Below are 10,992 nucleotides of genomic sequence, written 5' to 3' on the forward strand. Positions count from 1 at the left end.
TTTTTTTTTTCCTTAACATATATTGCCTTATTTGTTTCAGAGGTACAGATCTGAGATTCAACAGTCTTGCACAATTCACAGTGCCCAAGCTCTTTTTAATGGGTCTAATGAAATTGGCCATGGAGGCTCTCTACACTGTGTGGGCTGTCTTGTGGTGCGCCTCTAAATCCCTCCACACTCTGGCCCTGCAGGCTGGCCTGGACGGCCACAGCTGCGGGCTCCCCTGCTCTCTAGCTGCCGGCTGGCTTTGGTCAGTGCAGAGCCTCGCTAGGGCATTGGAGAGGCAGACGAACAGGGCTCGGAGAGCTGTTCCTCTGGCTTCCTCCCTCCCAGGTCCCCTTGGGCTGGCTGTGTCCCTCAACTAAAGGCGACCTCTCAAGGGACCTTTACCCACTGCTCTCCTGATTTCCAGTAGTCACCCCCTTACCTTGTCCCCTGTGGTTTTCCTATAGCCGATTCATGTTTGCAAATGGTCTCTACTCAACCCTCCTCATGTTGATGGGCGTGTGCCATGTGCGCACCGAGTGAAACGGCCCCAGGAAACACGGGGCACATCTACCCGGAGAGGACAGGGCGAACGGGAGTGTGGGGGCAGCGAGACCGGAGTGAGGCGCATTCGGCACGGCGGACGGCGGTCACGTGGAGGCACAGTTGGAGCGCAAGACCGCCATAGACCCAGCGGCTGGGGCGCTTCTTCGTTTCATGTTGCAGACGCCTTACTTCTGGCAGCCCTGAGAAGGGACACGGGCAAAGAAAAAGCGAGAGCAATGACCATAAAATAAGATAGGAGCTAGAGAGGCCCCATGGCAGCCTTGGAGGGGCCTCGGCTGTGGGGGCAGAGCAGTTCTGGGACGAGCCAGGACTGGCTGCCAGGCTGCCCCGCTGTGGGCACCAGTCACATGCTCAGTCCTGCTAGATCTCTTAAGGGCGCTGATGGGGAGAGGAGATGGCCTTTGCGCTGAGGGCTTCGAACCTCCCAATTTCCCTGGACCTCCGTTGCTTGCAGAGGCGACCACAGCATGCCCTAGTGCCTCTCGCTCCCTGTTAGAGTCACAGGGCCTGCTTGGGGAGCAGAGCCTATACACAAACGAAGGCGGGGCTTAGCATCTGTGGGAGGAGCTCCTAAGCATGTTAGACCAAAGGGGCCTAGATGGGGGTGGTCCCTCTCACTCTCGCATCCAGTAACCACTAGAAGAGTGTTTGCGGTTCATCCCAGTGACCCTGGACTTGATCCCCCCACCCAACAAACACACATTTTTATTTGGGGAATTTTCAGACCTACAGAATAGTGGAAGGAACAGTAAAAGGAACATCCTTATATCCTTTACCTATTATTTTGCCTTTTTTTTTTTTCTGAACTGTTTGAAAGTAAATTGCAGATACATAACATATAAATACATATGTGTACAAACACATACTCATATCCATCGTGTACAACTCTTTGGATGGACTATTTGAAATGAACCGTAGATACCCTATTATTTCGGTACTTCAGTATGCATTTCTTAGAAATAAAGACATGCTAAACACAAGTAACAGCCCTGGGTATTATACGCAGCTGATGAATTACTGGACACTACGTCTGAAACTAATGATGTACTCTATGTTGGCTAATTGAATTTAAATAAAAAATTGATAAAAGAAAAATAACCACATTTTCCAAAACAAAAAATGAGAAGGGTCACATTATTTTACCTATTACCCTTCTCTTTAATAGAAGATAGCGGGACTTTTCCTACCTGCTTCTGCAGATAATCTTCTGTGATACATTGGTTTGAAGTATGTGAAGAAAATCCAGCCTCACAGAAATACGTAGTTGGAAAAGAGAGGAGTATTTTATTTTAATAGCCTTTTCAGATAACTGTAGATAATGTTTGATAAGAGCCACAAAACCTGACAAGTGGTAGTTTCTTAAGGGTTAGTTGCACTATGTGATTTTTGCTTGAAAGCTTGAATTCTGGGCACCTGGGTGGCTCAGATGGTTAAGCATCTGCCTTCGGCTTCGTCATAATCCTGGAGTCCCGGGATCGAGTCCCTCATTGGGCTCCCAGCTCAGCGGGGAGTCTGCTTCTCCCTCTGACCCTCCCCCCCATGCTCTCTCTCTCATTCTTTCTCTCAAATAAATAAATAAAATCTTAAAAAAAAAAAAGCTTTAATTTCACCATTGGCAACAAATGCTCTCAGTTGTTTTCCTTGAAGTGAGAGGCTCAGTTTATCCATATTTGAGAAATGTCTGCCAAATCCACAAGTCTGAATAATCATAGTTTGGCAGTCATTCTTGCAAGTAAAAAGGGTGCTCCATGGAAGAAAACAACAGTTTTGGTTCATAATCTAAATGGTTGTGTTTATGCTTTTCCTTGAGACAGCCATTGAACTTCAATATGCATCTCCTAAGAATAAAAATATATTCTTCTGCTTAACTTCACTATCTATTACCACAACTTGGGAAATTTCACTAATTTTATTCAGTATTCAGTTTATATTTAAATTTCTCCAATTGTTCCCCAAAATGTTCTTTGTTTCTTCCCCTGATGCGGTCAGTATCTGGTCAAGGTTCATGCCCTTCAATTGGTTACTAGTCTCTTAATCTAGAATAATTACCTACTATTTCTGTTTTCCATAACATTGATTAGTTTTTTTAAACAGTACAAGCCAAGTGTCTTTTTTTAAATTTTTTTTAGATTTTATTTATTTATTTGACAGAGAGAGGGAACACAAGCAGGGGCAGTGGGAGAGGGAGAAGCAGGCTTCCCGCTGAGCAGGGAGCCCGATGTGGGGCTCGATCCCAGGACCCTGGGATCATGACCTGAGCCGAAGGCAGACGCTTTAACGACTGAGCCACCCAGGCGCCACCAAGTCAAGTGTCTTGTAGTATGTCCACATTCTGGATTTGTCTCTTCATTTCCTCGTGGCTCCATTCAGGTGAAATGTCTTTGGCAAGAAAACTGCATAGGTGAGGTTCTGTATGTATTGCAACATGCCCTAAAGCCCATCAGGCCAGGTTGCTTCCCTCTGATCACTAGGTTAGTTAATTGCCAGATCTTTCATTTTAAAGATACCTTCCCCCACCCTTTTAATTTAATTCTTTGAGAAGCATGTAAGTTTGGGGGACTTCGTGTGGGAAGGAGGACGATTCCAGTGAATTGGTGGTGGAGATTGTGGCCATCTTGGAATTATCATGCCACTAAACCAATGGACTTTCTGTGTTGGCTGAGTTGACTGATCTTGATTGTGTAGAGGAAGCTGGGCTGGGGAGAACTATGGAATCCAGGCGATTTATTGGTAACCTTTTATACCCCCTTGACCAGTTGTCCTGGTGAATGAAAACTGCATGCTGGGAGAGGTCAAGGGGCACACGGAGTGGACAGTGGGACCCGACACGGGCCTCACAGAGGTCAGGAGTGTCACAACCGTGTTCCGCGTGACTCAGTTATTTCTTGTCTCCCTTCTCTTTCTCTCTTCCTCTCTCTCTCTCTCTCTTTTTTGTTTCAAGTTTTTATTTAAATTCCAGTTAGTTAACATACAGTGTAATATTATTAGTTTCAGGCCTTTTCTCTGAAATAAGTTATATGGATAACACCGACGTTGGCTAAAGTTTAAGGTTTAGGTGGGAGTATGAGAAAAATCAGTATCGACTTGCAATGACATGGTAGTTGATAGAACTTCTTGCCCATTCTGTGATGGGGGCTTAGTCTTCCCACCAGATGAAGGACCAGAGAGGATGATAAAGTGTGTGTGTGTGTGTTATATGTTCCATCTGTCCTTCCAGATCCATTGTACCTTGTTCTATGTCCTGGGAGGTTGATATGTATGGGTCACATCAATAGGTCATCCATCCTCTCTAGTGTCTGGTTGGGTTTGGTCCATCATGAAAGGAAAATGGGGTGGAAGGGGGTCACTTCAGGCTGACTAGGTTTCTCATCACTGCCCCTCTCGAGGTGACTTCTATGTGGGTTTCTTCTTTTGGGTTCCAGTAACTGCTCTTTCCCCCACGTTTTGGCTGTGGACGGTAACAGTTCCTCCATTGTTACTAGTCCAGTGTTAGAGAATGGTGACCTTTGGTTTTCCTGTGCCTTTGCCCACGCCTTTATAAATAATCTATTTTAATAAACACACTCCTTGAATTAGCTTAATTTGTGTGTGTCTTTTCAAATTGGGAACCTGACTGATAACAGGCAAATAGGATTAGCAGAGAGAAGTAGTATTGGGGGGAAAGCTCTGTTGCTTGGTCCTCTGGATTAAAGTCAAAGGAAGATCAGGGGAATGTCTTCAAACTTTTGCCTTTGGCCTTGCAAAGAACTTTGTTCAGTTATTTTTGCTGTGTTTGTTCTCCGGGCGATGAGTGGCCTCTAAAAACTGTCATATCACTGACCAAAAACAACTGCTAAAATCATCAACTAAAACTCACCAATTTCCTAAGGAAGAAAAGTTTTTCAAAGTTGGGTCCACCGATATAATTAGGCAAACTCCTCTACCCGGGCCACAAGTTTTCACCATCTCACTTACCGAGAGCCAAGGCTGTGAGGAGGGACATGAGAGTAGTGGCATGCTCACGTTGCTGTGCATAAACGATTATCAGCCGCCTGCCACTGCACTGCGCACTTTCCTTCACGCGGAAGCGGTTCCCAGCACGCCCGGCTTCCGCAACTGTTTCCTGTGGCTCAGGCAAACAGAGGGAGAGGAGGATGTTTCTGAGGACAGGTATCTCCGGCTTTTTGAAAGGTCACATGACGCCACTTCGCTTTTACAAAAGACCTCCTCACTACCCGTTTTTGCTAACTCAAAGAAGTTCAAAGAGGATTTTCACTTTTATGAAAAAAGACAAAAAGCAAAAACAGTGCTCAGTGTTCGTTTTGCAGCAGCTCTCACAGAGGCAGTGAGCACCCGGAGCAGTGAGGGTGGCGCCACCCAGCGCCTTCCCTGGGAACTACACGCAACACCTCAGCGTCAAGCAGCCAGAGCTCCAAACTGTGTCTGTGAGCACCTGTGCTTTAGCTTGATAGATTTTGTGCATCTGTTGGCAAGATGTGTACTGAGGCATCAGAAAAGCCTAAGAGGTTATTTTTTGGGTCTGGGAATGCTTCACACTTTTTCCATTATAAATTAATGCTCCACATTTTTTCCATTCTTTGCTTTACACCATTTTGGCTTATGAAAATTTTCATAGGAGTGTTCTCCTTAGCAGGGGAATCCTGTACTTGAAAGGTGGTGGGAGATGTTGGCTGCCTTGGAAAAATGGCCAAATTGTCAAGGCAGGTATACAAGTTGGACACCAGACTTGTAGTCCCAAGTGGCAGGCCTGGAAGCCTTGACAATTCATCATGTGAGGTATCAGCTTTTGCCATAGACAGCTTTTTCTTCTCCTTGCTGTCTGCCCCACTGGTGCAAATCTTTCTACAGGGAAGGAATGTATTGAAAGCTAAGGGAGTTGGCAATTTATAAAAGTGTTGGTGATAAGCAGGTCTTTGTTATGACCCTGCCAGTGTGGCTGAAGGCATGGATGGCTTTGGTGAACTTTCATATAGGTCATGGGTTATGGCCGGGCCCATCAGGGTTGGATTCCCATACCTGTGAATGGAAAGCTTTGCATATTTCACTTGTGTTTTTAATAGAACCTGGCACATCTTTAAATATAGGAATATTCTGTTGTGAGTGGCTCCTGAGGGGACAGCAGCAAATGTCATGGGCCATCTATTAATGTGGGGAGATTGTCTTTCTGTTGGCTGTGGATCTCATATTTGTGAGAGCTACACGCAAGGCATCTGGACCAATTTTAGCTAGTTATTTTCCAGAATTCTCTTCCACTATTCCACTGCCCTGCTGATTCTGGGAGCTGTGAACACTGAAAAGGCTTTAGAGACATCCTTTGTAATCTGACTTGGATGTAGTTGGCGCCTGTTGTTATTATCAGACAAAGAAATCTCAAATAGAGCCTTCTTGATGACAGTTGTTCTAACAGCTCTGGTGTATAGATTTGCTTCAATTCATGCAGGAAGCCTCTTAGCAACAACTAGCACAATGTATTTATAGGAAAATATATATCTTCATTTGTGCCCACCTCAACGTTTACAAATGTCCCATACAAGGGAGACCGAATTGCCTTCTCTGTGGGCTTGACAATTCTGCCAGATGACACTGGACATTCTCTCCAGTTCGTAGCATACAAAGTGCTTATTCCTTCTCAATTGGAGGTGCCATCCCAAAGGTCACAGAAGCCCTTGGTGAGAAGATCCTTGGGCACCACCTAGTGGCCATCTAGGGACTGCTCAAATTAATCTGTGGCGAAAGACGTGTCATTTCCAATTGGTTGTGGACCAATACTTTCGTAAAATACAACAAAAAATTATTGGAAAAGTTATATAAAAACACAAGTCACAATTTTTAATTAGTAGATTCAACAAAGAATAACATTTTAATAAAGATAATCAGAACAAAAAGTAAGGAGAAAAGAAAAAGTATCCATCATTTACTGTAAATGTAAACAAAACTAAACAGAACGTTAGGGTGGGGTAGCTAGCTCCCTGTGTTAAATGCCTAAATGGGGTTTTAAACAAATGCCATAGGTACCAGTATTTTAGTTTTGCACCAAATATTTGGTATAAACATGTACCAATATTTGCTCTGTATAAAAATGAAATTTTTATTTTTATTTTTTTAGATTTTATTTTTATTTATTTGAGAGAGAGAATGAGAGACAGCACAAGAGGGAAGAGGGTCAGAGGGAGAAGCAGACCCCCTGCTGAGCAGGGAGCCCGATGCGGGACTTGATCCTGGAACTCCAGGATCATGACCTGAGCCGAAGGCAGCCGCTTAACCAACTGAGCCACCCAGGCGCCCCAAAAATGAAATTTTTAGTGTGATAAATGAACTTGTTTTCTCACTTGTTCAAACTCTAATCTAGATTGAAAATTTATCTAATCTAGATTTATCTGATCACTTGTTAAAATTTATCTAGTCTAGTTAACTAGTTACTCACTGGGAATAATGTGTATTAAGCTGTTTCTATGTTTTGTTTTTAATAACATACATGGTAGGAAAACCAGCTCACAGGGGCTAGTTTGAGGTGCTAAGTTCTCACTTTTATGCAGATTGAAACAAGTGAAACAAGTCATATTTTAAAAAGTCATCACCAATCCTTCACAAGTAGTCAATTCTTACAATATTTCCTGTATAGCTATAGTTAAAATTAAATTATCTTTTGATGAAAGAAATGAATTCAAGATCCATTTCCATATTTTGATGGAAAATAAAATTCAAAACATTCTCTCCAGTATCTGAAGTATTGGTAATTATTGTTAAATTATGGTAAATGTTATTACAGTCTGTGTAAATTTTGTCTTTCCGAATTACAACTTTCGCTTTTGCCCTTAGATCTTATTTGCAACTGGAGAACATGTTGCATAAAACTATTAAACTCATTAGAAGTACTGATGTTACCAGGCAAATAAGTAAATAAGGCTGTTCAAGTCATATCTTTAAAAAGTAGGAACCAACTTTTTTTTTTTAAAACTAAGAACTTGTTCCTGAGTTCAAACATTGTCAGTAAAATTCCCCTCTTGAGTAACCACTGATCTCAGCAAGAGATAATAATTGTTTATGATCAGCTTTTATATTATCACATAATAGAGAATTTATCATGTCAAAGCATTAGCTTTTATGTCATTCACAATTTTTCTATGTAATAAACATCCTTTTAGGATTATCTGGTTTTGTTTTGTTTTTTTTTACTATAGCAAGATGTAAAGGGGAACTATAATAGGGTAAGGGGTAAAGGGCAATTGAACTCCAGGGATTTAGGGGAAAAACAACAGCAACATACACACACACACAGACACAGAAAATTATAAAGCAAAGGGGCAAAATGTTAAAAATTGGTGAATCTGGGTAAAGGGTATGAGGGAATTCTTTGTACTATTCTTGCAACTCTTCTGAAAAGTTGAAATTATTTCAAACTAAAAAAGAAAGAAAGAAAGAAAAAGATGATTATTGGACTGGGAAGTAACCAAATTGCCAAAATCTTCTGTCTACTTCATGACTGCAAGTATTATTAAATCCGTCAGAAAGGTCAAAATAAATTACTTAATAAACAAGATAAATTACTTCCTAATTTATCTAGTAGTATGAACCATAAATTCAAAAGAAAGTTAACTTGACTAAAAATTAAAATTATTGTTAAGATTGCAAGTTGTCAGAAGAAATGCTTACGTTTCCTCAGAACTGCACATGCTTTAGTTTACAGCTGACAAAGCAGTGTCAGATAGCACGTCCTCTAATACGGTCCCCGCTGCTCAGGACTCCTACTCAGCTCTGGCACACAGCTCACCAGGGAGTGGGACAGCCCCCGAATGCTCCATGCCCTTTGTCACAGACCCAGTGCTTGCATGTGGCACCCATGTCAAGTTACTTTTGGTTTCCTGGCACCTCCTTTCAATTTCTGTAATTAATTCATTTTGGACCAATGAACTGTGGACCACACACTGGTGTGAGGGACACTGTAAGGAAAAAGTCTTCTGTTTTCCTTCTCTACACACCACACTCACATTTCTGGTCTCCAAGTATGTGGGGCTTCCCAACCCCCTCCCCCCGCAAGTGATTCTCCAGTTCTCTGGACAACAGCTAGGTGTCCTCCAATGAAGTTCAGTTCTGACACTACCTGGAGTCAGCATCAGACCCCGCAGGTCAAGGGCTCAGTCCCACAGGACCGAGCCCCTCCCTGCTTCAGATGCTGCAAGTTTAATTTGTCACCTGCGCCTCTGACAGTTTCTGTAATTTGCCAGAATGGCTCACAGACCTCAGGAGAACATTGTAGGTACTAGATTACCAGTTTATTATGCAAGGATATAACAACTCGGGAACGACTGGATGGAAGAGCTGTGGAGGGCAAGGTGTGGGGAATGGGAGCTCCATGCCCTCTCCAGACATACCGCCCTCCCCGCACCTTCACGTATTCACCGACCTGGAAACTCTCCAAACCCCTGCAGTTAGGGTAGTTGGGGTTTTTTTATGGAGACTTCATTACTGTAGGCTTGATTGATTAAGTCATCGGCCATTAGTGATTATCTTAACTTCTCTCCTCTCCCCTCCCAGGAGGTGGGTGGGGGTAAGGGGGTAGGGCAGAAAATTCTAACCTTCTCATTACATGCTCCGTTCCCCTGGCAGCCAGCCCCCGTCCTGAGGCTCTCCAGGAGCCCCCAGCCACCAGTCATCCATGAGCATTAAAAAAGACACTACTTCAGGGCGCCTGTGTGGCTCAGTTTTGGTTAAGCGGCTGCCTTTGGCTCAGGTCATGATCCCAGGGTCGTGGGATTGACCCCCGCATCCGGCTCCTTGCTCAGCAGGGAGTCTGCTTCTCCCTCTCCCACTCCCCTTGCTTGTGTTCCCTCTCTCGCTGTGTCTCTCTCTGTCAAATAAAAAAATAAAATCTTAAAAAAAGAGACACTATTTCAGAGATTCCAGGTGCCAGGAAATGAGACAGACACCAAATATGTATTTCTTATGTCACAGACATTCTGTTGTTTTTCAAGTCTTTTCTGAATTTGGGACTTGATCTCGGAGCACAGCAACGTTAGGATTGCTAAGGAAGACTGGTTGGTGCATGAGACTAAAGACAAGAGTTAACCTAAAACTTTCGGAATTCATTTTACAAAGTCCTGGTGATTTTTTGTTGTTGTTCCGTTTGCATCATGACAATACAATTATCCAGATGAAAAAGGAAATGAATCACAAAGACACTGTGTGCCCAACTTTCACTTTCTCCCAGCAGTCATTGGAATGCCAGCAATGAAGTCTCTTGAAAGTACTGATCTAAACACAACCCAAAGTTGGTTTCTTTAACAGTGGGGTTGCACGTTTCCCAGGGACACGAAGAAGGCTTGTCTAGGAGTGTTAGTGACCACTTGAATATTAGTGCCCACTTGTGGGACCAGTCAGCATGTTTGTATAAATTTTTTTTCCCTAGCAACATTGAGCTGTTTGGGTGGATCATGAGTTTATGTGACATCGAGTTTTGCAGGTGAGTGGAACAGAGGGTGAGGTGGCCAAGGGAGTTGAATGTTTGCAAGAGAGCATTTTAAGTGTTGGACGTGGGATAGAAGGTGGGTGAGGTAGGCAGACAGTATACGGTGCTGAGGGTGAGGGTGGGTGATGGATATTGGAAAAATGGTCATGCCAGTAAGTTGGAGGTCTCAGTGAACTCAAAGAATGTTTGGAGTGGGACTTGGGGTCAATAAGCTATAGTTTGGATACTTCAGTTCAAGATTTACAAGGTGGCTGAGGAGAGGTGGAGGAAAATTTGTTTGAGATGAGTGGGCTGGGGAAAGGAGGGAAGAGGATATTGAATGGATGAAGTCGTCTTTGATGCGTGAAGAAAGGGTGACCAGAAGGTCAGTAAGTAACTGACACTTAACACAGAGGCTTAGTGAGGGCTCAACAGACTTCAAAATCATCTGTAGTTTAAAAAACTTTTGTTTCTGAAATAATTTCAGACTTTAAGAAGTTACAAAAATAGCACAAAGGATTGCTGTAAGCACCTCACTCAGATTCTTACAGTGTTAATGTAATTGTCAAATCACAATATAATTGTCAAAATCAGGAAACTAACATCAATACAATATAATACATAGTCTTACAGACATGACTCAAATTTCACCATTGTCCCACCAATGTCCTTATTTTTGGTCCAGGTTCCAGTCCAGGATCACACAGTCCATTTTCTCGGCCCGTCTTGTTTCCTCTAATTTGAAGCACTTACTCAATCCTTCCTGACCTTGACATTTGGGAAACATACTGGCCCGTTCCTTTGTAGGGTATCTCTCAATTTGGGTTGTCTAATGTGCGTTGATGATTAAATTCAGGCTCTGCGTTTTTGGCAAGGATGCAGCCTTTTTAGTACATCTTTTCCGGAGGTACATGATGCTTATTTGTCCCATTATTGGTGATAACTTTGACAGTTTGGTTTAAGGGGGTGTCTGCTAGAGGTCTCCCGTGTCGTTT

The sequence above is a fragment of the Leptonychotes weddellii genome, chromosome 7 (assembly GCF_054177405.1).
Source record: "Leptonychotes weddellii isolate Sample4059 chromosome 7, ASM5417740v2, whole genome shotgun sequence".
NCBI classification, from domain to species: Eukaryota; Metazoa; Chordata; class Mammalia; order Carnivora; family Phocidae; genus Leptonychotes; species Leptonychotes weddellii.